The sequence below is a fragment of the Equus quagga genome, chromosome 4 (assembly GCF_021613505.1).
Source record: "Equus quagga isolate Etosha38 chromosome 4, UCLA_HA_Equagga_1.0, whole genome shotgun sequence".
Taxonomy (NCBI): domain Eukaryota; kingdom Metazoa; phylum Chordata; class Mammalia; order Perissodactyla; family Equidae; genus Equus; species Equus quagga.
The window spans coordinates 5,753,446-5,777,603 of NC_060270.1; the positions used below are offsets into that span (position 1 = coordinate 5,753,446).

Below are 24,158 nucleotides of genomic sequence, written 5' to 3' on the forward strand. Positions count from 1 at the left end.
TTGAACTATTGGGTCAAAGAAATTCTCCTCAACTCACACGTATTTGGTTGCCACAGCCCTTCAACAATGCTTCACCAATATTTGCCACACTCGTCTCCTCCTCTCTCCTCCCACTGTCACTGCCCCAGTCCAGCTCATCACACTAACTTTTTTGCTCCATGTGTTGCTCGAGCTTTCTAACCACTCTCAGTTTGCACTCTTGTTTTCCACTCCAACTTTTAAATAGCCACCTGGGTTACCTGCTTATACCATCTCCTCCAATGCCTTCAGTGGCTCCCCAGTGTTCACAGACCAAAGTGTAAACTCCTCAGCCTCAATTTTGGGCTTCCACACAACCTTTCCAAAACTTCCCCCTTCACCCCATTGTCCAATACATCTCTTTAAGTACCTATGCTGTGCAATATCCAACCATTCACCATTACCCAGACATGCCGGGGAATTTTACACATCCGTGTGCTTTGGTTTTGTTGTTCCCACAACTAGAACACCCTTATTGTCTCCCCCATCTTTTTCACTTATTGAAATTTTACTCATCTTTTACAGTTCAGCCCAAATATCATCTCCTCCATGAAACTTACCATGAGCCTTCCCATCGGAATGAACCACTTCTTATTCACACTCAACTCTTACTAAATACCTAAAATGTGTTAGATACCAAGTGACAGGTCCTGTTTTCAGAAAGCTTATGGTGAGCTATAAAGAAAATATACCTTAGTCTTTATGTTATTCTTGCCTATATTTTTTGTTTACATTTTATCTCCCCAGCAAGATTATAAATTTCTTGGTGGTATAAATTATGTCTCACTAATCTCTTTAACCACCATTGATTGACCTAGTAATACTGTCTTGATTTAGTGTGTGCTCAATAAAAGTCAACCAATTGAATGATAAAAATAAGTGAATAACTGAATGGAATAATTCATCTCTACATGTCAATTTACTATATCATTGCATTCTAGCCTTCAAAAGCAACAAAACTCAAATATTTTCATCTGTGGGTTTGATTCTCAACCAGAAACTCAAAGTTATTCATTTTTACATTTTTAAAAGCCAGTGGATTTGCCAAGTTATACTTGAAATCAAGCCATATATGCATCCCAAAAATGCCATGTACCTTCGTCAAAGGCTCTTTTTATTTTTTTAATGCCAGTGCTAGTTGGTTTATTCACCAGCTCTAGAATATTATATGCATGCATGTGGTGTGGCTCTCCTCCCTAGTGTTGAATTATATTTTAATTTAGGTTCTATGGAGATGCTGAACGTGCAGGAATTAGCAGCAGAATCTATTGATAATACATTCTAAATTTTTTTTAGGTATATGACTACACAGCTTTGAGGAGAGACCATGCTGAAGAGAATTCCACAAGATCCGTCAGAGAATCCTCTATCATTTGTCAATGTTTCCCTTAGCCAATATTCAAAAGGTCACAGGAGGAAAGGTGCAGGAGAATCTTTGGTGAGTATGATAGATTATTGTCCAGAAATAGTCACATGCTCTCTCTATCCCAGAGTTGGCCATGTGACTTGTTTAGGCCAATAGAACATTATGGAGTATGACATGACCAAAAGTCGGAAAAGCACTTGCACAATTGGCCTTGCTCCCTTGTACGTCTTCCATCTCTGTGAGTGAGAAGAGCATCCACGGGTGAGCTTGATGGTCCCAGGAGGAAGAGAGACACATGGAACAAGCTGCTCCAGCCAGACCACCCAACTGGGCCCAAGCTAGAAAACACACAGACACATAAGCTAAATAAATGCTTATTGCTGGATGCCACTTAGATTTAGTGGTTCTTTGTGATGCAGCAATAATATAGTGAGCTAACAACTCCCTCCCCATATCCCTCTAATCTGGCAAACAAGCGTCCTCATCTTAGACTTAGTCCCATACCTGATATCTTGTGCTGGACATCTTTTATTTGCCCCTCCAGAGCCACTCACCATCCTTTCCATTCACTGCTGCCCTGGGACACTGACTTGGATGAACTGCAGTGACAGGCTCTCTTCTCTCAGACTTCCTGTTGGGATCAGCCAGTGAGGAGGCACAGAAAGAGATTCTGGGAGAGGAGAGAGTGAGGACAGGGCATGTGTTCCCCTGACTCCCTGCCCCGCTGTGTCCCTTGACACACTCTTCCCTCAGAAAGGCCTCCCCTACATGAATTCTTCTGGGTTCTGGGAACAGTTCCCTCCCTTGTCTAGTTGGGCCTAGGTGGTAATAGTCCAACTGCCACTAATCCTGAGTTACTACACTAATCTTGGGCATCTCCCGTGATGCCCCACACCTCAGAACATTCAACTTTACAGATAGTCCCTTTGTAAATAAATGTCCTAATTTGAGTGTTCTGTCTCTTTCCTGTTGGGGTCCTGACTGATACATGTCCTCACTTTGGGCCATCACTTTTCTGATGACAGCTTACCTATTGGATCCTTCACCAGCTGTCCATCATTTAGACTCCTGCTTTATCAATCCACTCTGTCTGATTTAATATCTCTGATCTTGAACACAGTCGATGAGTCAGTCATTGAACCAAGTTTGACTGAGTGTGCTAACTCTTACCAGGCACTAGAGACACAAAAGTCCCTGCCTAAGGACTTCATCATCTCGTAGGAAAGACAGAAAAATCAAATTAAAATTCAATATGGCAAGAATATTGATGGAGATTTGAATAGAATGCTATCGAAGCCACAGAAGAAGGGTTCTGTAACGCAGGATGTCCAGAAAAAACAGAGGCTGCAACAGTAATGATGAAAGAGAGAATGTAATAGTGAATGAGAACAGCAGAATCGGCTGGCAGTCAGGGAAATGCAGGACCTGTGTTTCCTGCTGTGGATCTTTGACCAAAAGACTTCAGCTTTTATTTGTTTTACATATAGGGCTTCCATAAAACAATTATTTTGAACAAGAATTCGAAGGCTTTGAAATTTGAAAGGCTCTAAGTCGAGAAATAAGGGAAAACAAGTTGGGAAACTGAAACTGATAAATCTATGAATAAGAGCTAATGAAATCAAGTGGGCAATAGAATGGCAGAGGAAATGGTGACTACTGTGTTGCCTGGAACTAAGAGCATTGACTGAACTGGCTGCAGACACTGAAGCAACATACACCCCAGAGGGCAGAGGCCAAGGCGGAGGGAAGCTCTGTTGTTGTGTAATTGAGGACGCATGTGGTCTGATAAAATACCTAACTACATCTGATAAGAGGTACTACAAAAGATGCTTTCTTTTTTTTTTTTTAAAGATTTTATTTTTTCCTTTTTCTCCCCAAAGCCCCCCGGTACATAGTTGTGTATTCTTTGTTGTGGGTTCTTCTAGTTGTGGCATGTGGGACGCTGCCTCAGCGTGGTTCGACGAGCAGTGTCATGTCCGCGCCCAGGATTCGAACCAACGAAACAGTGGGCCGCCTGCAGCGGAGCGCGCGAACTTAACCGCTCGGCCACGGGGCCAGCCCCAAAAGATGCTTTCTTTGCCTGAGCCACTGAATTTGAAAGACTATACCGTGTGTGCAAGCATAACTAATGCATGTATTTTTTAAAACTATTCAAAAGACTGATCAGGCGGTTACTGCTCCTGTCATTTGGAAATGACTGGGGAGGGAGTGTGTAGAAGCAGTGGCAGAAAAGGGTCCAAAGCTACCTCTGGCCTGGGGAGAACCAGTCTTCAGCAGAGAGGAGAGAGTCTGCAGGGTGACGACAGGACTCAGGAATTATCCACTCTCCTTAACCGAGCCCTGTTCTTCTGGGCTCTCTGCTCTGCACTGGTTCTTGTTCCTAATCAGAGCTAACATTTATTGAGTCTTAGTATATCCCAGGGATTATGCTTTGAATTTTAATTATAATAATTAATAAAAATAATATAAAATTGATAATTTTTCTAACAAAAATAATTACTAATTTAAAAAGATAATTATTGAGCACTTCTATGTGCCAGTTATTGTGCTAAGGGTTTTATATATTCATTTCATCCTTGCAATAATCACATGGGGTGTCCGTCGATTCATTTAACAGATATTTTACTTTTTCTCCATAAACGTCTATATTGTGTCTTAGGGATTCTGAGGAAGACTGAGTGGATGGAGGAGAAACAATTGTAAAGGAAATCACAGGAAAAAAAATTGTATTTTTCTGACCTAAAGAAAAACAGTGTTCAGAGTGGAAAAGCACCCTGATACTGAGAGGACATATTGAAGAAATCTACCCAGAACACGTTCTAGGGAGAGTCCTGACCTTCAAAAATAAAGAGAGAAATCGAACAAATGAAAAGACAAAATAAACATGTTACTGACAGGAAAAATAAACTGAAAGCAGTTATCTATAAGCTTAATACTAGGCAAAAATGGGATAAATCTCTAAAGAATTAATTAAAGGATTGGGACCCTAGAATTCAATATACAACCAAGTTGTCATTCAAATGTGAGGGGAAAGGAGAAAACTTTTGAATGTGCAAAGACTCAAAACATTTACTACTCATTCATTCTAAGTGAAAAACATTACTTAAGAGTGTCTCCCAGAAAAACAATTTAAAATTACCAAAAATTTTAAGAAAGGCAAGTGGTGTATAGGAATTGGCAGAGAGTAATGAGATCAGTGGGCAAAAATACTTCATTCTAAATGATTGTCGATAATATGTTTATAATTTTAATACAACGAAGAAAAGATTTCCCCAGAAATACAAGGCACCATATTTTTAAAAATCCAAACCGAAATTCAAATGATTTCAACAAAACCTTTAGTGAGGCCTGGAGGGGTGGGGACACTTCTGACAGCTACAGACTAGCTGCATTCTATCAATCAGATGCACCGCTCTGGACTTTGAATGGAGAGCTAGTGACACAAGGGAATAGGATTCACGGGGACTCTTCCTGGTGGAGCGACAGGTGAAGTGAGATGGACTTTCTGGGGAGGAGAAATGGCGATACTGGTCCTGATACCCAGGGTCAGCGCCTTTGCTGTTACCAATAGGGAGTCAATGTTTAAAGCTTGCCTCTGGTGATGGAGCAGTATTCTCACTGGACATAATTTTTGGGCATTGTTCTTGGCTGCTCAGCCTCCAAGCTTGGTCCTCCAATCGTCCTTACGATTCTGGAAGATGCCCAATTTCATTTGCAAATTGGAATGTTAAATTGGAAGTAGAGACTGAAAAGCACCAGAATACACTTGTCATAACATTCCTAAGAGAGGATCCAAACCAAATTGCAGAAATTTCCAAGCAGGTAACTGCTATGACTCTGTTAAATTAACATTTGTTAAGTGGAGCACAGGGTGCCGGGTGGTGAGCCGTGGTTCAACCACAGACCACAGGAGAAATTGAAATAGAGAAGATTATTACTCACAGCGTGCCTTGAGGGACAACATGGGAGGTCAAAGTAGAGTGCAGAGAGAGAGAGAGGCAAGACAGGGGCACATGTCTTTATTAGGGTCCATGGGTAGAGGGCTTTGGGTTTCCCAGGCTGCAGCCAGATTGGTCAATTAAAACCCACGGAGGTCTTATCTAAGGGATGCATAAGGCCTGCAGGCACTGGGAGGCAGGGAAACTGTTGGTCACCAGGGCTGTTGGGGGAGTCACATCAGGAACTTACATTCGCTGCTGACTCTATGGGCTGCTATCTAGCGTACGTGCCTGCATGAGGTCAGTTTCAGGCCCATACGGACCCCTTTGCCAAAGGAAATGGATGCCGAGGCAGCAATACCATGGAGTAGCTTAGCTAAACTCTCAACAGTGGCTGAGAAATTATTTTTCTGCTAAGATTAATGAGTCAATTTCTAGTCTTTGCAACTGAGATATTTGACAAATACACTGACCTTAACCCCTGGCCAGAGTTGTTTGGTCAAAGGATAGAAACCTCATCCCAGCTTGACTGTCTGATGATCCAGTTCTGTAACAAAACCTAATGGCCTAAAACAATAGGTGGTTTGCTCTCAACGTTCAGTGAGTTGCTGGGCTCACTGGGAGTGTCACTTGGCATCTCCCAGGCACCTGCAGGCAGATATCAGCCGGGCCTGCCACTGTCTGAAGCCTCACTGGGCTGGATGTCTAAGATGGCTCTCTCGTGTGCCTGGTAGCTTTTGCTGGCTGTCGACTGGAGCTCACCTCAAGCTGTCAACCAGAGCACCTGCACATGGCAGCTCCATGTGGTTTGAGCCTCTTGCAGCACAGCAGCTGAGTTCTAACATGGAGCATCCAAGAACTGGAATTTCAAGAGGCCCAGGTGGAAGCTTCAAGGCTCCAGAAGTCACACGGCATCATCCCTCATTCAATGTAGTCACAGGGACAGCTCACATGCAGGGGAGGGGCCTTTATAAGGGCCTTATGGTAAGAAGAAAAATGGCCCTCCAGAGACATCCATATTCTAATCCCCAGGACCCGTGAATGCTTACATTACAAGGCAAAAGGGACTTTGCAGGTGTGATTGAAGGTATGGACTGTGAGATAGGGAGATTATCCCATATCATCTGGGGGTGCCTAATCTAATCATGTGAGTACTTCAAAACGGAGAAGCCTTCTTGGCTTCGGAGAACCAGAGAAATGGCAGCGTGAGAAGGCCTTGGCCTGTCATTGCTAGTTTGAAGATGAAGGAAGGGAGCCATGAGCCGAGGAATGCAGGTGGTCTCTGGAAGCTGGAAAAGGCAAGAGCATGGCCTCTCCCGCAGAGCCTCGGGAAAGGAGCACAGCCCTGCCGACAGACTGATGTCAGCCCAGCGAGGCCCGTGTGGATTCATGACCTACAGAACTGTAAGATCATAAATTTGTGTTGTTCGAGCCACAAAATCTGTGGCAATTTGTTACAGCAGCAATAAGAACCTGATAAAGGCATGAATACCAGGAAGCGTGGCTCACTGGGAGGTCATCTCAGACACCAGATACCACACCTGACCTGTAAGAGTCCTTTCCTAAGAATTTACATGTAGATCTAGAAGATCACTCACTCTCTTAGATGGAAGAGATCTAAATCCAGAAATTGCTGGTAGTAGCCCGTTTTCTAACATGTGCTCTGTAAACAGAATACACTATTTATAATTTTAAAAATAAAATAATGATATCAACACTACTTGAAAAGTAAAACACCCATGGACAGCTAATCTTTGAAGAGCATACAATGGAGAAAGGAAAGTCTCTTCACTAAACGGTGTTGTGAAAACTGGACAGCCACATGCAAAAGAATGAAAGTAGACCATTATCTTATACCATACACAAAGTGTCCTAAAAATGGATTAAAGACTTGGAGGTAAGACTTGAAACCATAAAACTCTTAGAAGAAAATACAGCAGTACACTCTTGGACATCAGTCTTAGTGAGTATCTTTTTGAATACCATGTCTACTCAGGCACGGGAAACAAAAGAAAAAATAAACAAATGGACGAAGTCAGACTAAGAAGCTTCTGCAAGGTAAAGGAAACCTTTAACAAAACGAAAAGACAACCCACCAACTGGGAGAAAATATTTGCAAATTGTATATCAGACAAAGGGTTAAATTCCAAAATACATAAAGAACTCAGACAATTCAACAACAACAAAATGAACGACCTGATGAAAAAATGGGCAGGGGATGTGAACAGAAGTTTTTCCAAAGACAATATACAGATGGCCAACAGGCACATGAAAAGATGTTCAAAATCACTAATTATTAGGGAAATGCAAATCAAAACTACAATGAGATACCACTTCACACCCATCAGAATGGCTATGATTAACAAGACAAAAAATAATAAGTGTTGGAGAAGATGTGGAGAAAAGGGAATCCTCATACTCTGCTGGTGGGAATGCAAACTGGTGCAGCTACTATGCAAAACAGTATGGAGATTTCTCAAAAAAATTAAAAATAGAAATACCATATGATCCAGTTATCACACTACTGAGTATTTGTCTAAAGAACATGAAATCAACAATTCCAAGAGACTTATGTACCCCTGTGTTCACTGCAGCATTATTCACCATAGTCAAGATGTGGAAGCAACCCTAGTGCCCAGCAACGGATGAATGGATAAAGAAGATGTGGTATATATACATACAATAGAATACTACTCAGCCATAAAAAAGGACAAAATCATACCATTTGTGACAACATGCATGGACCTTGAGGGTATTATGCTAAGCGAAATAAGTCAGACAGAGAAAGACAAATACTGTATGACTTCACTCATGTGTGGAAGATAAACAAACATGTAGATAAGGAGAACAGATTAGTGGTTACCAGAGGGGAAGGGGGGAGGACAAAAGAGGTAAAGGGGCACATATGTATGGTGACAGATAAACACTAGATTATCAGTGTGGAACACAATGCAATCTATACAAAAACTGAAATATAATAATGTACACCTGAAATTTACACAACGTTAAAAGCCAATATGACCTCAATAAAATAATGTTTTTTTAAAAAGTGAAAAATCTCAGACACTTAACTTTCTGTGTTTCTTGTGTCATGCAAAAGAGGTTTTATTGATTTACTTAAATGATCAGTCTATTTCCTCCCACAATGAAATCATTTAAGTACAGAAACAGTAGTTTTGCCTTAACCACAAAGTTCCTAGGGTAAGAAAGAAATGTGTACATATGACTTGGTAGACAGGAAATAAATATTCAATTATAACAGAGCTTAAGCAGGAACCGGAGCGTGTGAAGCTGACCATCTTGAGAGGAGAGTGTAAGAGACTAAGAATTGAGGCACCCGGCTACCTACCTAACTGGAAGGCAACCAGCCTGTGTCAACAAACTGGAGATGACAGTCAGAGAGAGATTAGACAGGCAGGAGCTTCTTGGACAGGCTTTTGTATGACGATACGTCAAGTTGGGCTAGAGGACAAGGAGGTGGAAATCATCCCAATTCTCAATCACACGCACTTGCTCTCCCTTCTTCAGTGGTTCTCTTACTCACATGAGCAAAACATTGAAATACAAATGTAAAGAACATGGGATTGTCCTGTCCTCAACTACTGCTTCACTCTTCTCCTTTCTGCTGGGCAGCAGTCACTTTCCCAGCAAATCCACAATAAGTTGCTTGGCCAAGTTTGTGTTACTAGAAAGCTACTTCTTATTTTTTGGTGAGGAAGATTGACCCTGAGCTACCATCTGTTGCCAATCTTCCTCTTTTTGCTTGAAGAAGATTGGCCCTGAGCTAACATCTGTACCAATCCTCCTCTGTTTTGTATGTGGGACGCCACAGTACGGCTTGATGAGCAGTGTGTAGGTCCGTGCTTGGGATCTGAACCTCTGAACTCTGGGCCACCAAAGTGGAGTGTGAGAACTTAATCACTACGCCACCCAGCCAGGCCCAAAAGCTACATTTTTAACTTATTTAGAATAAACACAATGTTTAGCATAAACATAAAAAAGAAACGTAAAGTCTTCCTTTAATTACAGCAAAATTTTGGTGACTCAAGGAAAGTTCATGCTTTTAAATGTGCAGGTCTCTGTCCTTCTTGTTTAGATGAGGACAGAAATAGAAGTGCCAAGAAAATGTCAGAAAGTTGCTTCAATAAAACAGGCCCAAACTACTTTTATAGGCAAGATTAAATTAATGAAACTTCTGGGTGATCCAAGGAGAACAAGGAGTTCAAACCTAATACATTCACCCACGGTACCATTTATCACAGCTATTACACAGCTGAACTTGTTGGGCTTTCTCACTTTTACAAGAAAAACAAACACATCTCAAGAATCCCTTCATCTATTTTATACCCTACTAGTTTTATTATTCTAATAGAAAATGTTTTACAGATTTCTTTTCTACTTTACTCCTTCAAAAAATATCACATAGAGAGAGCTGAGAAACATATCGTCAGATCATTTCAAGAAATAATCTCTTCCCTGTGATCCCTGGAACCAACTACCACAAGAAAAATAAGCAAAAAAAAAAGGCAAAATAGGTTGGTCCCTGTTTCTCTCTGTTTCGGTCAGTTGCATCAGATTATCTCGTTCGTCTCGAGGTGAGGAACACCAACGACTCTCCCTCCTTTCCCGCCCCCAGCACAGCCAACCACACACATCGGTCCACCTCTGTCCATGTCTTCTTTTCCATTCCCATTGTTCTCCGGATTTCAGGTCCTGTTACTTCTGTCCCCAAACTATCTTAAAAGCCTCCCAACTGGTCTCTGCCTCTGGCCTTTGCCTTCTACAAGCCTCCTTCACAGAGAGTTAGGCTCTTAAAATCTTGCCTTGATGGCGGCCAGCCCAGTGGTGTAGTGGTTAAGTTTGCACGCTCCACTTCAGCGGCCTGGGGCTTTGTGGGTTCAGGTCTCAGACACAGACCTACATACCGCTCTTGAAGCCATGCTGTGGCAGCGTCCCGCATACAAAATAGAGGAGGATGGGCACAGATGTTAGCTCAGCAACAATCTTCCTCAAGCAAAAAGAGGAAGATTGGCAACAGATATTAGCTCAGAACCAGTCTTCCTCACCTAAAAAAAAAATCCTGCCTTGAGGGTCAGGATAGTTAGATTCCTAAAACCCGTTACTTGCTCACCTCCTACAATGGCATCTACCAATCTCAAGCTCTACATAGTAGTCAAGCCGCACATAATTTAGGCTCAAGGTCTCCTCTCTCGATCCCTCGTATCACTCTTCTGCTTCTCCTCTCTAGCCTCACCCCTCCCACCACCTCAACATGCACTGCAATCTTTCACCTTTGCTTACACTTTTTCTCTACTTAGAATACCTTTCTTCTTCACCTCAACGTTTGCAAATTCTGTTCTCTCCCTGAAGCTTTGATCCTCCCCTCCCAAGTCAGAAATAATCTCTCCTGCGTCTATGTTCTGTGCTGCTTCATTGTTATAGCCACGACATCCCCCATCACAGGCCATCCTGCTGTAGAGTTATTTGTGCCCTGAGGACAAGGATTGTGCCTTGCCCTTCATAACACAGAGCTTTGCTTATATGGAACCTTGGTCAACAACAGTTGGCTGAGTTGAACGCAAAAGGGCCAAGCTAGAGAAAAAAGGGATTGGGGCAGGGAGAGTGACATTCTATTAAAATTTGACAAACTCGAAATTCATTGACACCGCAAAAATTCTATTTTGCCCAATAGCTACTGACTGGGCAAAAGAAAAGTGAATCTCTAAGCAAAAGGTTAATGGCAAAACCAATTCTATTCTTGTCACAATTTTTACTTCAAAATCTTTGTTCTATCCTCCTGCAACTTTTCCAAGTACAAGCTGGAGGACTAGCTGGAACTGAGTCATGGTGTCCATGTGCTTTATCCAGAGCAGTGTGGCCCAGAACTCTCCACGCACATGCCAATAGCCTCAGATAGCTAACCTGAGACTCAGCTGCCTTGAGCCGGCAGTCTGTAAGGGGTCGGAGGAGCTGAGGCCATCATGTGACCGTGCTGACGGTTTCTCACCACCTCCGTTCTCAGAATGTCATGCAGAAAATTGATTCTATTTATTAGCATCTCCATGCCAATACCCTGTGAGTCTCCCCAGTACACCGACAGACAATACCCACACCAGCCAGCGGTGGCAGCTACCGTGTGCTCTGCCCGTGAGCAAATAGCTATCTAACATAGGCATGAAAGGAACAGGTTCTGGATTTGGACTCTGACTATACCTCTTACTAGCTGCGCAATCTTGGGAAAATTACTGAACCTATCTGTGTCTCAGTTTCCTCACCTCTTCAAAGGGGGTAATAATAGCACCTACCATTGTTTCCCCACTATTGCAAATAATACATTACTTCATTTACATATGTCAAATATAATAATTACTGGCCAGAATAAGCACACTCAATAAATACTAGTTTTAAATAAAATTCAAAATAAACATTAGTTTTCACTATTATCATTATTACCGTTTCAATTAATGAAAAGACATATAAAAGAGAGCCTAGCTGAAATCAAGCACATAAAGAAGATGACAGACAGCATAATCCTTACTTTCAGCGGGAACGTCCGCACACGTCATCATGAAGACCCAAATGAAAGCAACAAAACCTAGACCAGGACTCATCAGACTCCTCTGGCAGAAGCGCCAAATATCTTTCTTCATGAAGGTTAATGTTTGACTTTCCGTCTCACCCCAAGGAGAGCTCTCTAACATTTAATGTATTTACTATTTTCGTCCTACTCTCCATCAAGCCCTGGATGGGCTAATTAAAGCGACACCACCGTTGGCCTGGCACACTCCCTTCCTTCCCCCACAGGAACAACAAAGAGGTGAGAGAGGACGAGAGGGACTCTCTATCAGTCAGTGGTAAATACGGGCAAAAGAAGAACACCCCAGACCGGGCCAAAACGCCGCATGAACGGCCACCTGACCGTCACTGTCGGAGTAATTGTGCGTTGATTTAGTGAACAACGACATGGAGATGCACTTGGAATTAGACGTTTTCAGCAGCCCAGCGTAAGAAGTGGTGATTTGAATTTGATGTAGTTGAATTTCGACAGCTCTTGAGACTATATCTTTATCCCCAAATGGTAAAATAATCAGCAGTTTCCATAAAATAGTATTGCAAGAAGTCATTTGATTTCTACCAAAAAGAAAAAAATTCTTGGCTTTCGTAGTGGTATTTGGAAGGCTGTTTTAGAATAAATTTTATTAGCCTGAAAAGACAGCAAATGAGCATCGCAGCTGTTATTCCGTGAAATAAAGCGATGCGATTGTCTTTCTTGGAGTTTTTTTATTTTTTCTGCTTCATTATATATATTTAACTATCAAATGCCAACTAGTCCTTCCCAATTCAATTTTTAAACTATATTAACTTTAAAGAGTTGGCCTTGAGGGGAAAGTGGCAGTGTTCCTACAGGGACAAGATATAGTAATATATCTTATTGATTGTCTTTACATGTTTGACTTCCAAAACTATTGTTTTTCCACTTCTGGAATTCGTATCAGAAACGTGTATATCTTCTTAAGAAAACCATTTTTTTTAAGTACAATCAAGAAAATGCCTGCTGATTCTCTGGGTGTCTCACACCCGTGCTGCGGCCCCTGCAGAGAAATAAACAGTAAAGTAAGCTTGTCTGGGCCTATATGATAATTTGACCCGGGGGTGATATTCACGTGGCGAGGGTTAGAGAAGAATACTTGAAAGCCGATAGTCCATGTCTGATTCGCTGCCAGGCCTCTATAACCTCCACCCCGGGCAGCCACAGCAACATGCAGTCAAGGGAGTTGTGCTCAATAATTTCATGATTACCTAAGAGGGCATTAATTATATTCCATCCTCATAAATATAAGATGAGATAATGCAGGAAGTGTCAAGGTGTGTGCTAGGACACAGCTTTTCCCCATGCTTCCTCCTATTTGGGACTTCCTCATGCTGTCTACACTGAGCCCCCTTGTGCTAGAAGAAGCTGGATTCCAGCATCTTTGAACACAGTAAACATTAAGTAATTTAAACACAGTGAGAACTGAAAGGTCGTTACTTTGTTTTCTAACTCTGCAACGTCGAACAGCGTGAAACTGGGCAATTTATTTGGCTTGTCTGGGTGCTTTCCTTTCTCCAGGAGAACTAAGAAAGGTTGTGAGAGCTAACAAAAGGATGACACTCTACCTGGGAATGTCTATGGACCGTCTCTCTACAAAACACAAAAATTACAGCCACATCAGACTCTGCTCGCACATTGCACAAAACAATGAAAATATCTTGAAATTATTATCAATTTAATGTCTGTGAGTATTTTCTTAAAAACAAGCAGCTCACACACAACTTTAATGGGGGCCAAATGACTTTGTTATTGTATATTTTGTCACTAAACCCTTCAGAATAATCTGGGACCAGAATGTTCATCACAAATGACCTCATGCCCTCTCGTCTATTTCTGAGAACAGGACATCTGTGTGTGTACATGCTCGGGGCCACAATACAGCGTTATCAGCAGGTGAAGGAGCCTGAGATTTCTTAATTTTTCTAAAATGTGATGATCACTACCAAAAAAGATGAGGAAGAAAGCATGGTGTTCAGTTTTACCATTGAGCGTCTTGTTAAACATCAAAGCCACTCACTCTTGGAACTCTACATTCTCTCAGGAGCCGATAAACTCCTCCTTCGATGTGGCAATTGCTCTGCAAAGCACACCATGAAATACTTTCCAAGGCAAAGTAGCAGAGATATTTCAACAACTCCACATCCTTAGACACTTCTAGTGGGAAAAGTAATTGGAAAAGTCAAGCCTGAGTATTGCCAGACTTTACACATGGACTTAAACGTTTGTTCTAATGTCAGAGCTATTTATGGAAGCTATGGGATGAAAGTGAATCATATTTCACATTATATGCAATGAATCATGTACATGCACCTAAGGACGAAAATTCTAAGTATTTTGAAATGTAATTCCCACCCGAAATTTAAAAGAGGTATTTTAAAACTACTTTGGTTGATATGTGTGTTTTAATGTATGATCCTTTCATGCAGCATTTCTACATAAAACACATCAAGTAGTAATAAAGAAATAAAATATATATTTTGTATCCTCAATTGCTATATTTTAATTTACTCAAATTGTATTTGTATTGAATTCTAAAACACTTCCAGAATAGGAAAAAAAATTTTCAGGGAAAAAACCTTCCAGCCCTTAATAAATATTTTGTGAATAAATAAATGAATACATAAAATATAAAAATAAAACCTAAAAACATAATAAAACCTAAAATTTTAAAATAAAATCCTTGTATTTGTTAAACTAGTTATGAAAGAAGATGTTACAGTAACCTATTAATCTGTCTCATGACTTTCTTCAGTCTCTCTCCAGAGGCTGTGGAGGAGCTGAAATCAGGTTACAATCCAGAAAGGTTTGTCAGTTTGTAATCTACCCCAAGCTACACGGAACAGATCATATCCCTGAAAACTCACTTTAAGGTTACAACTGATACTGAGTAAATTACAGAGAAATTTAAAAGGGCTCAGAAATAGTATTTCAATTAAGATACGGACAAAATTTCATGAATAGGCACTGAATGAAGATGCAGTATTTTCAAGTTCATCTTTCGGGTCTTCTTTTACTCAAGTAGAGGAAAAGGAGCATGTTGTGCATTTCAAATAGTCTGTGACTCGATTTAAAGGAAATCTTCCTCTAAATTTAAATAGAGAGGCTCTTCTGGACAAGCACTTCTTAAACATGAGTGTGCTTACAAGTCCCTTAGGGATCTTGTTAAAATGCAGACTCTTCTTCCCTCAGCTCTGAGGAGGGACCTGAGATTATTGCTTTCTAACCCATTCCCCGGCAATTGTGATGCTGCTGGTCCGCGGACCACGCTTCGAATGGCAAGATCCTCGATGACTCTCAAAAGCTGACAAACCACTTTAGAATCTGTTAAAATCACCCATCTCTCTAGAAACTCTTACACCAACTCAAGATCCTAGTTTCTCAAGTGAAGAATCTAAATTTTTATTTCCAGTACCGTCAGATTTATTTTATAAAACTGTCTACTTATGGAAAGTACCAGAAAGATAGACACAAGACCTTTATCAGTTTTTCTATTAAAAAAAATAATAAGTTAAGCAAAGGATGTATTGTACTCAGCTGCTTCTGACTGATCCTATTGAGAGATTTCCATAGCCCACAGTATATCACAGAAACAGCAAATGAGTGTTACTATGTATGTGTGTATTTTTTTGTAGCAGGGAGTTAGGGTGTCACATTCATCCCCTGGAGGACATCCGTTGCCAGTTGGCAAAGCTTAAAAAATCCTGCCCCCACAACCTGGCTGACAGATTTATCAACAACCCAGGAAAGAGAACAGGCCCCAGCCTGGCCTCCCATCTCTGTAGTGCCAACTGCAAGCTGAATGTTTGGGCTCAGCCATAACAGAAGCAGACAGGCCCTAAAGATCTGAAGTGAGCAGAGGTTACTTTTACAAACAACAATAACCGAAGAACAATCTGTGACATTCAGAATATGCATGCACTTTTAAGGCAATGATGGCTTAAATAATCAGTAATAGAAATTCCTCGGTGATAACTCACTGAATATTGTATTCAAAATATCAATAATCACATTGGCAAATGAAAGTTACTTTCATTACACAAATATGCCTTTCGGCTGTCTAGAAGGCAAACCATACCAAAAAGAACAGAACAATGAACAGAGCAAAGGTTCAGGAAAGATACGTCAAATCCCCTTCCACCTGCATGGATGGTCAGAGCCGACTAAGACGGCACACTGGAGAAAGAGCCGGCAGAGAAGGCCGATGAAGGAACTTGTTCCTGAGCTATCTTTGTTGAATGACATTATGCTAGTGGTTCCAAATCGTCCAACAGGTTTCTCTGCTATTCACCCATCAATTCCCCAAACAGGCAGGCTGGAGGTGACAAGAGGGGTATGACATCGACAAAGACCTCCAAAGAGATGGCTAAGAAGCTCGGACTTGACAGTTTTGCACCAGGAGCAAGGCTGTTCCAGAGGCAGAGCTGGACAGAAAGATGCAACCAGCTGCTCATAGGGACAAGCTAGTAGGTAGTAAAATATTATTAATCTTATTGTTATTTGATAATAAGACTTGGCTAAAAAAAATAGCTAAGATGCCCATTAAGAAGGCAATCATTAAAAAAAAAAGAAAAGAAGTGCTGGCAGGAATGTGGAGAAATTACAATCCTTGTGCATTGCTGGTGAGAATGTAAAATGGTGCAGCCACTGTGGAGAACAGTACCGTGTTCCTCAAAAAGTTAAATGTAGAATTGCCATATGATCCAGCAATTTCACTTCCGGATATATACCCAGAAGAATTGAAAACAAGGACTCAGATACTTGTACACGAACGTCCATAGCAGCTTATTCACAATAGCCAAAAAATGGAAACAACGCAAATGTCCATCAACGGTATGAATGGAGAAACAAAATGTAGTAGGTACATACAATGGAGTACTATTAACCCTTAAAAAGGAGTGAAATGCTGATACATACTACAACATGGATGAATCCTGCAAACATTATGCTAAGCGAAATAAGCCAGACACAAAAGGACAAATAGTGTATGACTCCACTTAGGTGAGGTGCTTACAGTAGGCAAATTCACAAAGACAAAAAATAGACTAGAAGTTACCAGGGGCTCAGGGAGGAGGGATGCGGAGGCCGTGTTTAATGCCCACAGAGTTTCTGTCCAGGATGATGAAAAAGTTCTGGAAATGGATAGTGATGATGGTTGCACAACACTGTGAATGTAATAGTGTTAATGCCATGGAATGGTGCACTTAAAAATGGATAAAATGGGGGCTGGCCCCGTGGCCGAGTGGTTAAGTTCGCGCACTCCGCAGCAGGCGGCCCAGTGTTTCGTTAGTTCGAATCCTGGGCGCGGACATGGCACTGCTCATCAGACCACGCTGAGGCAGCGTCCCACATGCCACAACTAGAAGAACCCACAACGAAGAATACACAACTATGTACCGGGGGGCTTTGGGGAGAAAAAGGAAAAAATAAAATCTTTAAAAAAAAAAAAAAGGATAAAATGGTAAATTTTATGTTATCTATATTTTATCACAACAAAAACAGAAAAAATTAACTCATTGAATACTTAAAGAACTTGATTAAAAGCTTTCCTTTTTTTTATTCTTCTCCATAAATTAAATGCGGAAAATTATCAAAAAAAAAAAGAGCTAAGAACAGAAAATGGATCTTAGAGGATGGGCATATGTACTAGAAGCACTTTGTTTTCTTTGCTCTATTTGATCATTGCCTGAGCTGAAACGAAGGGTCAGACTCACACGAATCAAGACCTTCCCCAGCATCAAGCTTCCGTAATGATCCAGGGGCTCAGATGGAGCAGAGAGATGTCCCTCTGGGACATCAGGGGCAGCTCCCCAGTCCTTTCTTCTCCAGTGAGCACATCCTCTCTGGCACAGAGTGATAGACAAGCTCTCCAAAGAAGGATCTATGGGGTTGCCTCACATAGTAAGGGAACATTTCATCTATGAAACTTCTCTGTTTTATACCCCAGCTCTCATGTCAATCTTCAAGGACATTTTACCAAAAGCATTTCAGAGAGAAAACCTCCTGCCAACATATATCATTAATGTATTTACCTGGAGGTCCAAAGCCATATTGACTGGGAGACTAGCTAGGGTCACCCGCCTTCTTCCCCCCATCCCACCCAGAACATCTCCTGTAGTCAGGGGAAAACCGGGTCACAGGCCAGCTGAATTAACTCCTTCCTCATCCTTGACTAATTATTCTGATTGCACGAGTGCACTAATAAGTATGTACTCATCTTTAGAAATAATCATTTAGTGTACAAACCTGGTATGATATTTCCTGGAAGTTTTCTACTCCTGAAGCTTGATGTCCAGACCTCTCTATTAGGAATAGTTCCCAGACAAGCGCATCAAAATACCACCTGGTGATGGGGAGGAGGAAAACCTGGGGTCTCTAAGTCCTCGTTTAGCTCAGCAAGTTCTCAGATCCAGCGATTCAGATGCGAGGAGCTATAGGCAATGAAAACCCCAAGTAGGAGGAATTGCTTTCCCATCAGTCACATTTCAAGCCAAAAGGAATCAAAGGGATCAACGCGTCATTGCCTCACTTCAGAGGGCTCTCCAGGGTCTGCCTAGCTTACTCCATCTTTCCCGTTCTCCACTGCTAACCTTCCGTATCAGAGTTCTTGCTCTCCACCAACTCACTTGGACTGCAGGACGCAGACATTTCTTGGCATCCCAAGTCAACCTTGCCTTTAACAAGAACATAAATTTCTCTTTGCCCCAAATCCTTGGTTTGGCCTCAGCCCATTCCATCCAGGTCCCACCTCTGAAGAACTGAGGTTGGGTCAGAGGCTCTCCAGGAGGAAAAGCTAAATAAAACGCCTAAAGCCTCGGACTCCCGGCAGCCACCCCAACCTGACCACAATGCCGAAGACCTGGCCCTTGCACCTTCACTCGCCCTCAGGATTGGGTTTCCCCTGCTCTGTTCCTCCCACTGAAGCGACTCCTTTGCAAAAGTGGGCGAAAGAGCAGTGGTAGGGAGATGCCTCAGCCCTGGTGCCTTGAAAGTCTCCTCCAAGTTCCTGACGGTGGTGGTGAGTCTGGACTCTACCATCACTACCTAAAATTCCGAGATTAACAGTGGCGCCAGGGAGCCACGGGAATGGAACCAAAGCCGATGCCTCCGTTGTGAGTATATTGTGTCCCTAATTAATCTCACCTGGCTTCATACAATTATCTAAGCAGAAGCGCCTTTGGCATTATCTGAATCACAGATGTGGCTCTGGCTTCTGCTGGTAGCTACAGAGCCCTTTCTTCAAAGCACGCGGCATCGCAAGCAAAAGGAATCATAGCTTCTTATAGACGAACGCCCCAGACAGGAGCCATCTGCTGCCGAAATACAACCAGAAACACAATCAATAAGCACGAAAAAATCCTTGCTGTAAATAGTGCCAAATGCAATTTTCAAAACCTTGGAAATCTTGGCAGTTTAAACACGAATGGCACATCACAGCTTACAAAGTATTTTCACCAATTTTCCCATTTGAAAGGAAAATAAGGAGTAAATGTTACAACAACTTCAAACGAAAAACAACAGAAGGCATAACCCTGATGGTATAGGCTTTTCAGAAAGTCATAATGCTGGATAATTTACTCACAGGAAGAAAACGATTTGGTTTAAGCTGCAGAATGTGTTTTCAAGAGCTGCTAAGTTACGATCGGACCCGTCCTTTATAATCTTTACGTTTCAGCCTCTGAAGAAAGCAAAACAGGACTTTTCACCTCATTTATATGTGTCAGAGAAGAGCAAGAAAGCATTCCCATGAAACCTACTGTGGCAGACCGTCTGCTTAATTGCAGCAATGTGTTTGATGTGGGCCCTGGATGCGAAGCAAACCCCAGAAGTTGGAAATGCCAACTGATGCTTTTGCCAAAGCTGCCAGAGGCTGGTGACCATGACCTGCCTACTCCTGAGCGCGTGTCTCTTAGTGGCGGGTCCCTGTGTGTGTGTGTGTGTGTGTGTGTGTGCGTGCCCCAACAGAGTTCTCAGGGTGGGTGGTCTATGGAATATTTGGAATGCACGGCTGACCTTGCCCACAGACACTTAGGCAAACACTTCAAATGCTATTCTAGTCGCTTGATTGTGGAGTGCTACCTGGGTTATTCTCCCCAGAATCAAATCGAATGCTAAGGATGCTATGAGATCCTGGTAACTATTAGCATGACTCCTATAGGAGCAAGGAGAACTGCCGACACATTCACAGATCCTTCAGAGTCAGGGCGAAAGAGGAATCATTCTCTGAAAAAGAAGAGGAAAGGGGAAACACAGATCCTGTCCCCGTATTTGCCCAGACACAGCTTCTCTTTTCTGCTAAGAGTTTCATCCTCGGTCCAGAGTTCAATGTATGTCAAAGCACTTTGCACACTGTTTCTCAAAATTTTGAATGTCAATAAGAATTTCAATGCAAGAACAATTGATTACTGAAAAAGAACTATTTCCCCGTTATGAAAATGATGATTCAAATGCCACACTAAGCCATCATCCTTTCAATTTAGAAGATGTAAATACCCTTGGAAGAGTGCTACCATGAAGTCCTTGACATTATGCCACTTAGTACGATGAAGGATGTGAGACTTGATTTTAACTGAGAAGAAGAAGGAATTAAGACCCTAACTCTCCCCTAGAAAGAACAGGAGACTAAATAAGAAGGTAAACAACTAACTTAAGACCAAACTTCGACATTAATTTCACACGTGCCCCTGTTAAGGGAACAACGGTGCATCGTCCCAACCTGGTGGTGGTGAGGCTCAGCTGGGGTCAGGCGTTTCTGCTGGTCTTAACTTCATCTTTGGAACGATGGACTTACTCAACATTTATTGAGCTTCTACAAGCACCTGCCAAGTGTAAGGCACTGTTCTTGATACTGGAGATACAGCAGCAAACAAAATAGACCAAGTCTGATTTCATGGAGCTTTTAGTGCACTATAAATTTAATATAATTAAAATAAAATATTGTGGATACACTGATACCTGAATTTACAAAGCTGTCAACCTGTATGCACCTACAGCTCAGTACAAACACTTAGCACCCTGTTGTGATCCTTATTTTGGTCACCAGCCCTCCTTCCTAGGGATCGAGCCAAGATAACAGGCAGCGTCTTCAGTTACAACATCAGGCGGGAGTTGATTCCTGTGCCTGTTTTGGCCTCTTCTACTCAGTCTTGCTCTGTATTGGACAGCATTGTCGTTGCACTGGTCCCCATTGCCCTGCTCTGGAGAGACACCCCCCGCCCCCCCACTGAGGAGCTACCCCAACAAGAGGCCAGTGGCAGGGACCCACCTGCTGCCTCTGCTCTGCTCTGTGTCGTCGAAGCCTTTCTCACTTCCCCATTGCGTCTCGTGACTTCTTTGACTTGCATGTTCTTAACATGCCTCGCAACGTAGAACTACCCTCTTGAGTTCAAATCTATCTTGACTGTGAGTGGAAATCCACAACGTCTGCCCTTTTGGGGAGTGAGACTATTAACTCTTCAGGCCACTCCTAGCTATTTACAGGTAGAAACTAGTTTCTGGGACATTGCAAAATGATTGCTCTGGCTCAAATAGCCCTTCTCAACCCATCTCCTATAAAGCTTAAAAGTACAAAAGCCACCTTTGGAGATCCTGTTTCTGTAGGCCTCAGGTGGGTTCCAGGCAGCTGTTATTTGCTTTTTTTAACCACATGGATCACTCAGATGTGGATCTGGGTTTGAGAGCATTGCCCAGGGAGCTTGCTGGTGAAAATACACTTCCTGCAGTAACCTGCCACAACCCACCTGCCTCAGCGTGCCTAACTTCTCTCCTCCCCCGTCTTCCTCCAGACACGTCACCTTCTACCAGTGGATTCAACCTGAACATTCGATTGGTGACCACACCGAGTTGCATCATCCGTGATCTCACCCATTCCATCCTGTTCATTTTCCTAAGGGATCGTAGCCTTGGCACTGCGTCCATCTGGCTCTTTTCATACTTGATTTCTAACCTACCTGTATTAGATTCTTGTCAAAATTGAAGGTGACACTGTATTCTAGGCTAAGCTGGATTTTTAGGTCTTTTGAGATAAACAATGAGGCAAAGAAAACCTAGAAATCAAAATTTTCTCCTGCTGCCCCTATAACTTCCATTTCTAAACAATCTTACAGAGCACTCCGGTGTGAGCCAGCCTGGGTCTGACTGGGGCGTGGGCACCTGTGGCCATCTTAAGGATGGCAGTGTGAGAGGAGGAAGTTGTAGGAGAAGGCAGTCCAGCTATGAAGGGTTAGATAGTCCCCACGCCCTGCCGTCAATCTCAGAACCGAGCCAGCACAGACTGGACGGCAGCAGGAGCAGAAGGAAGATGGTCGGGCAGCTACCAGCTGGCGAGGTGGACTGTGGCCCCGAGTGTGCAAAACTGGAACACGCTGGAAACACGGAAGCACAGTTTATTGTCTTTTTATGTATTGCTATCAAGGAGTCAGCAAAAGTGGGCCATTAAGTGCCAAAGAGGGCGATGAGAGGGTCGACGTCCTAGACTTCTTTACTTGGGGTGAAGTCATAGAAAAGCCACATGTACCCTGAAGTGGCTGCTCACCATGGCGTAGTCGGAGACTGTGCCTTGATGGAAAAGTCTACAGAGCAAGCGTTCTTTAAATACTCAAGGAAGAACCTGAAAGTCATTACTTTCTTTTGATTAAACCGCCACTGAATACTCCAGAAAACAGAATACGCCGCTGAAATACTGTTTGCGTCCTTCAACACTCCAGGCCTGCACACGGCTGTGCGGGCTGTTCTTGCATTAACAGCATCCTGAACCTCAAAACAAGCAGGAGAACTGATAGTGACTGCTATGGAGCAGACAGAGAAGACGGTGTCACTCCTGTCCGTCCTGTGGCTGCAGAGCATGTGACTGGCAGCTGAGGTAAGCACGTTCCAATCACAGGGCGAGCTGTAACGTATTTCATTCAGCAATTGCTCAGAGGCCGAGAAGCAGGAATTCCTCCAGAGCAGCCCCTGGAAGCAGCTATGGAAGTAAGGAGTGCCATAGTTCTGTCTGCCCAGATTTAGCAAAAGAATTTAACAAGTATGACACCGATGGGCCAAGCGGATTAACAGTATACTGGAATGAAGGCAATCTTAAAGAAAGAATTTTCCATTGACGTTGGTCATGGCAGATCCTTGGGATCTTTTTTCATCCAGAATTTGCTAATCCAGACTTCACATAACCTACCTAAGAAGTAGTAGATGAAGTAATTCAGAATTATCTTATTGATGCCAGAGCTCTCTCTAGGAGGACATTGACCCTCACTGAAATGGATGTGCAGAAGTGACACAGGAGTGTCACAAAGAGAACTTGTCTCTCTCTCTCTCTGTTTTTTTTTTTTTTTTTGGTGAGGAAGATTGGCCCTGAACTTACATCTGTTGCCAATCTTCCATTTTTTTGTTTTATTATTTTTTTCTCCCCAAAGCCCCCCAGTACACAGTTGTATATCCTAGTTGTAAGTTCTTCCAGTTCTTCTATGTGGGACACCACCACAGCATGGCTCGATGAGCAGTGCTAGGTCTGTGCCCAGGATTTGAACTGGTGAACCCTGGGCCACTGAAGCGGAGTGCACAAACTTAACCACTCGGCCACGGGGCCAGCCCCAACTCTTATATTTTGAAGGAAAAAAATGACCAAGTAAAAGATAAAGTTCAAAAAGTAGCCTCATATGCAACAATATGAATGTATTTAATGCTACTGAACTATACACTTAAAAATGGTCAAAATGGTAAATTTTATGCTATGTGTATGTTACCACAATAAAAGAAATAAATTTTAAAAATATTTAAAAAGTAGCCTCATGACACTTGCCATTATTCTTAGATGGAACAAGAGGTTTCAGTAATTATGGATTGCGACCATCCCCCTAAAAGAAGGTGGAGTTTTGTTGCAAGTGCTTTTAGAACAAAGAAGCCAGTCTATTCGATTAAGTCTAATTACTTGCATGCTTTTTCTTGCTAAAAAGAAATTTTGTTCAAGTACAGACAAGACTGTTGAAACAGTTTTAAAAAAACCAAAGGCAGTGCTCACAAGATTCAGGTATTAAGCACACTGGTTTCGTCGAGATTTCTTCCTGGCTCACTCGTCTAAGCAGGTGCCTCTGACCCAGCATGTCGGGGGCAGACCCAGGGCGGCCCCGTGTGTGCAAACAGTTGCCCGCTTCTGAGGGGGATGTTCTGATCTCTCTCGCCTCTCCTGTGTCAGAAGTGAGCGGCAGCACCGAGGCCCAAGCAGATCGCTATTAGCTGATCTGAGGTGGTTTTA

General features: G+C 42.4%; 1 long non-coding RNA gene and 1 pseudogene across 1 annotated transcript; one reads left to right on the forward strand and one right to left on the reverse strand.

Moving 5' to 3' along the window:
- Positions 1-1,249: 1,249 nt before the first annotated feature.
- Positions 1,250-11,987, reverse strand: LOC124237908 (uncharacterized). Its single transcript, XR_006888177.1, has 3 exons — positions 11,861-11,987; positions 1,939-2,054; positions 1,250-1,722 (listed from the first exon to the last, which is right to left on the reverse strand). It is a non-coding gene; the product is annotated as an uncharacterized LOC124237908 (long non-coding RNA).
- Positions 11,988-22,211: 10,224 nt separating this feature from the next.
- On the forward strand, positions 22,212-23,181 carry LOC124238141 (actin-related protein 3-like; annotated as a pseudogene).
- The last annotated feature ends 977 nt before the right edge of the window (positions 23,182-24,158 follow it).